Raw genomic sequence first — 6,000 nt, 5'->3', positions numbered from 1 at the left:
CATGTTTACTTCTCTATTAATAACTTTCAACCGACTTTTGCTTTCATCATCAGCAAAACTCATCAGCATGGAATTGACATTGGGAAAACCATCATCATCTTCTTCCCTATCTTCACCTCCATCCGACTCCTTTTCCTTCTTCTTCGGTTGTTTCTCTCGGAACTGCTGGATCAGGAAACGACACTGTCGAGTGGTGTGTTTAGGGTAAATGATGTTCCCCTCTTCATCTTTTTTGGTATGAATATGGCACGGTAGATCCAACAACACATCATTCCCATCTTTATCCTTAACTTTTTTGGGAGTCCAAGTCCCTTTGAGCTTTCCTTTGAACTTTCCTTGGGCAACAACTAAAGCTTCACCAGGAGCAGCTGGTTCAGCCTTTCGCTTCTGTTTCCGACTGGAATTCCCTCCTCCGGTTTCTTGGGCGACTGTTTTGTTCTTACCACTCCGGAGTTGGTCCTCCTCTTCGCCGTTAGCGTATTTGGTGGCAATCTCCATCATCCAAGTCAGAGTCATATCTCCTGTCCGACTGAATTTCAGATTCAACTCCCGATACTTAACGCCTTCCTTGAAGGCACAGATTGCTTGGTGATCTGACACATTCTCCACTGTATGGTGTAACGTGATCCATCTCTGGATATAATCCCTCAAGGTTTCATTCGGTTTCTGAACACAACACTACAATTCTGTCAACCCTGCCAGCCTTTTGCAAGTACCTTCAAAGGTTCTAACAAACACTCGAGCAAGTTCCTCCCAACTATATATGCTGCCAGGAGCCAACTGATTCAGCCACGCTCTGGTTGAGCCCTCCAACATCAAGGGAAGGTGCTTCATAGCCACATCGTCATTGCCGCCACCAATCTGCATAGCCACTCGGTAGTCCTCAAGCCAAGTGTCTGGCTTGGATTCGCTGGTGAACTTATTGACTCCAGTCGCCAACCTGAAGTTGGGAGAAATCTCTGCTGCTCTGATGGCTCTACTGAAACACTCGGGTCCTAAAACGTGCACCCTTCTTCTAGTCGGATGATCTCTATCGTGGCCTTCTCTGTGAGCCCTATTCCTATCAACCAGAACGAGGATAGATCTTGCATCAAAGCCTGGCTCTCTGGGGTCGACCGAAATTCTTCGTTCGCCGCTGTGGGGGCGCCTGTCATCTTGCCGCCGAGGCACGTATGACCCACTCCTCGGAGGAGGCGTGGGCACTCGAAGACGGTCATCATGGTCGAGTCGATGATCATACTGCTCACGGTTCCTCTACTAATCTTGCTGGTGTCCACGTCCCTCACGCCGCGGAGGTGATCTTGGGCTGTGAGCAGATTGGACAGTATCTGCCACCACAGATCTGCTATGAATCCTATTCCGCGACTGACATACTGCCGTATTCTGCTCTCCTGCTGCCCGGAGTAAAGCTCGGATCTGCATCAAACCTCGGCCAGCTTCTGACTAGAAATGTTGAATTGACTCTGCTATTCGAGCTGTAGCTGTGAGATTTTGGATCGGAGTTCGGTATACCTGAGTCGGAGGCAGAAAAAGTTGCCATCGACCGGACTCAGGAATCCGCTGCCGAGCACGCTCATCGAGTGCGCATAGGAGGTTCTCTAGTCGAGTGCACTCAGCCAAGTTGGCCAGGTGCGCCTCCTCCAAGGCCTGTGCCTCGGGGGTTTCTCCAACAATAGGAGTGTGAAGTGCATCCATATTACGGCGGCGAAGATCTTCCCTCCGCTGCGAAGAGAGGGGTTCGGGGCGGTACTCCTGTGGACATGTGATGGGTCGCCGACGCCATCACCACCATCTTCATGGGTGAAACCAGGAGGACTGCGTGGTCCATTGACCATCAAGACTTCCTCCGCGGGGTCGCTGCTATCGCACTCGGATGCAGTCTCGATGGAGCCAGTCGATAGATCGAACAAGCCGTAGAGAGTTTCATCGGGCTCGATCGCCGCGATTTGTGGGGTGGCCGATTGGCGGGCCACCGCATGCCTCACCCACCGTTGAAGCCGCGACCAACCGAATTGCTGGCGCCGGCGAACAACGGAAAGCGAGGTTGCCATAGGAGCCGACTGATACTGAGTCGACGGCTGCCGAAGAAGGACGCCGTGGACGCATGCGCGGAAGTGCGTTGCCCCGCGGACGGGGAGCGCCTCGACGTCGAGTGGAGCCTCGTGGAGCCAAGCGGAGTCGTCAGCGATGAAGACAAGCACGCCGAGACGGATCTCGCGACCTTCAGCCAATCCTCCGCCGGAAACCATGATAACGGGAATCGGAAAAATCGCAACTTCTCCAACAAACTGCTAAGACACCTGCCCCATGGTGGACGCCAACTGTCGTGGATCTAAGACTGACAGTAGAATGGGGGTAGGTATGAGGAGGCAAGATCCTAGCTATGGAGTAGTTGTACACACGAGTTTACGAGTTCAGGCCCTTCTCGGAGGAAGTAACAGTCCTACGTCTCGGTGCCCTGAGGCAGCCGACTGGATTATATGCGTGTCTGAGTTTACAAAAGATGTGAACCCCTATCCTGGAGGAGGGGTGACTTATATAGAGTGCACCAGGACCCCAGCTCCCCTCCATTACGCGGGGTTCAATGTACATAAAGAAGGAGTGTTACAGGTAACGTCTGTATTAAAGTGCTATAAATGATAGTTAAGTCTATGAGTAAACGCCCGACAGTTGCTGTGTAGAGTGACTTTAGATCTTCTGTTTGTCGAGTGATTTCTGTGACGGTCGAGTGACATTGATTCTTCCGAGTGGAATGTCTCTGGTCGAGTGGATGATGGTACCCTTTGAATGCTCCTGGCTTTAGGGTGATGTCCTTGGGGAGGGCGTCTAGGTCAGGCCTATGACCCTACCCTAGGTGCATAGCTTCATCAGTGGAGCTGTCAGTTGGAGAAGTTCTAAACAAAGCATCGTAGCGGGATCTATGTGTGAAGCGGAGTACATAGCTGCTTCAGAAGCAGCAAATGAAGGACTCTGGATGAAGGAGTTCATATCCAATCTAGGTGTCATACCTAGTGCATCGGGTCCAATGAAAATCTTTTGTGACAATACTGGTGCAATTGCCTTGGCAAAGGAATCCATATTTCACACGAGAACCAAACACATCAAGAGACGCTTCAATTCCATCCGCGATCAAGTCTAGGTGGGAGACATAGAGATTTGCAAGATACATACGGATCTGAATGTTGCAGACCCGTTGACTAAGCCTCTCTCACGAGCAAAACATGATCAGCACCAAGGCTCCATGGGTGTCAGAATCATTACTGTGTAATCTACATTATTGACTCTAGTGCAAGTGGGAGTGAGGGAGTCCTGGATTAGGGGGTATCCGGACAGCCGGATTATATCCTTTGGCCGGACTGTTGGACTATGAAGATACAAGATTGAAGACTTCGTCTCGTGTCCGGATGGGACTCTACTTGGCGTGGAAGGCAAGCTAGGCAATACGGATATGTATATCTCCTCCTTTGTAACCGACCTTGTGTAACCCTAGCCCCTTCCGGTATCTATATAAACCGGAGGGTTTTAGTCCGTAGGACAACATACAATCATACCATAGGCTAGATTCTAGGGTTTAGCCTCTCCGATCTCGTGGTAGATCAACTCTTGTAATACTCATATCATCAAGAATAAATCAAGCAGGACGTAGAGTTTTACCTCCATCAAGAGGGCCCGAACCTGGGTAAAACATCATGTTCCGTGCCTCCTGTTACCATCCGCCTTAGACACACAGTTCGGGACCTCTTACCGAGATCCACCGGCTTTGACACCGACATTGGTGCTTTCATTGAGAGTTCCTCTATGACATCGCCATAAGGAAGGATGCCTCATCTCGTTGTTAAAAACAACATTACCGCCGGGGGAGCTCTGGCTGTCGGCCAAACTCTCCAGCTAGGCAGTTTCGTCATGACTGCCTGTTCGGCTGCTGCACCGATGATGACTTCTCGGGTCATCAAAAACAGCCTCCACGTCGGCTCAGAATTCACCGAGCAGATGGATCCAATGGAGTTCTCTTCCCTAAACGAACTCTTGGATCGCATCGCCGCCTTGGGAGTCGCTATAGACTATGATCGGATTGGGCTTAAACCCGATCAAAGGGAGATTAACTCTCCATCGGTCACCCATCACGTTGCGGTGGTGGAGGAACAATGCAGCAACTCTACCTCTATTTTGAGGACTAACTATGTACGGATTCCTGAGCTCTCCGAGCCGGATACCCGCTTACGGGAGGACATCACCCAAACCCTGAACCTAGAATCAGGCAGCGGGCCAGACTTATCGGGCAACACTCCGGATCCCGAACTTCCAAGATTGGAAACTCCTCGGCCCCTGGGTCTCAGATCGGGTAGGGGTTCGGACTCAAATCCACCCACCCACCCAGACATAAACGATCTTTCCCACATCAGGCAAGAGCCCCATGAAACAGTACATTATTATTATTCCAGATTCCTCCTTGTGATGAACAAGGTTAAGGACTGTCGCGAGGAAGATGCAGTCTCACTTTTCTGCAATAATTGCACGGACAAGGGAATCCTTAACGCCTTAAGTCGCCATGACATATCACGCTTCACTGGCTTGGCGTCCATAGTACGAAAGTACTGTGCGATGGTAAGCGCCTGGAAAACCGAAACAAAATTTTGGGATAATCCGGCTCCGAATATACACCCAGTCCGAAGTAAAAGGGTGCACTATCATAAGACACCCGAGCTAGTTGCAAAGAAACAAAAACCCTCTACAGGGCATGGAACCGTACTGGAGGGATGGCTTAACAGACCCTGCAAAATTCATAGTATAGCAGATACAATACCAACGCACAGCCTTAGAGCATGTTGGATACTCCAACAGGTGGCCAAAAGTGGTGAGGATCTTCTTATCCCAAATGCCACAGAGCACCATCCCGTGGATAACCATACGGTGTTAACAGTCTTTGAGACCTTCGTGTCAAATAATAGGCGCAAGCGAACACTCCGCAGCATGGCCGAAATCTGCCATGTAGCAGCAATAAATCCATGGAGTGACACGGCTATCACCTTCAATGCCAGTGAAGAACCTAAATCCCGAACAGCCCGAGCACCAGCCGCACTGGTCCTCAGTCCAATTGTGGACGGCTTTCGACTCACCAAAGTACTCATGGACGGCGGCAGCGGATTAAACCTCATATATGAGGAAACTCTTCAAAAAATGGAAATAGACTGGAACCGCATTGAGCAAAGTAGCACAACCTTCAGGGGAATCATACCCAGTCAGGAGGCACGATGCGCTGGGAAAATCACACTAGATGTGGTATTCGGTATGCCAGAGAACTATAGGTCCGAAGAAATTACATTTCAAGTGGCCCCGTTCAGCAGTGGATACCACACCCTTTTAGGACGTGAGGCGTTCACGATCTTTCAAACCGTACCCCATTATGGGTACATGAAGCTCAAAATGCCCGGGCCCAACGGAATCATCACCCTCGCTAGTGATCCGGACACAGCACTCCGTGCCGAAAACAAAACAGCCGCACTGGCCCTCGAGGCATTATCCGAAGCCCTCTCGGCCGAGGAATTGACCATGCTACGCTCCACAGTGGACAGGGACGGCGTGATACTCGATAAGAGATCCAAGTCCACCTCTTTTAAACCAGCGGATGAAATAGTCAAATTCCAAGTCCACCCGACGGACCCTACAAAAACAGCCTCCATCGGGGCACAGTTAAACCCTGCCGTGGACGCCGCACTACAAGAGTTCCTGCGCAAGAATTGGGACATATTCGCCTGGCATCCCTCAGACATGCCAGGAATCCCACGCAGGCTGGCCGAGCGTAGCCTCAATATCCTAAAGGGATTCAAGCTAGTCAAGCAAGCTCTTCGGCGTTTCTCCGAACCTAAGAGACAGGCCATGGGAGAGGAACTAGCCAAGTTATTGAAGGCCGGATTCATCAGAGAAATAAAACACCCAGACTGGCTAGCAAACCTAGTGATCATACCAAAGAAGGATAAATCCTGGCGCCTTTGTGTCGAT

The sequence above is a fragment of the Triticum aestivum genome, chromosome 1A, assembly GCF_018294505.1.
Source record: "Triticum aestivum cultivar Chinese Spring chromosome 1A, IWGSC CS RefSeq v2.1, whole genome shotgun sequence".
NCBI classification, from domain to species: domain Eukaryota; kingdom Viridiplantae; phylum Streptophyta; class Magnoliopsida; order Poales; family Poaceae; genus Triticum; species Triticum aestivum.
This window is presented reverse-complemented; position numbering follows the sequence as displayed.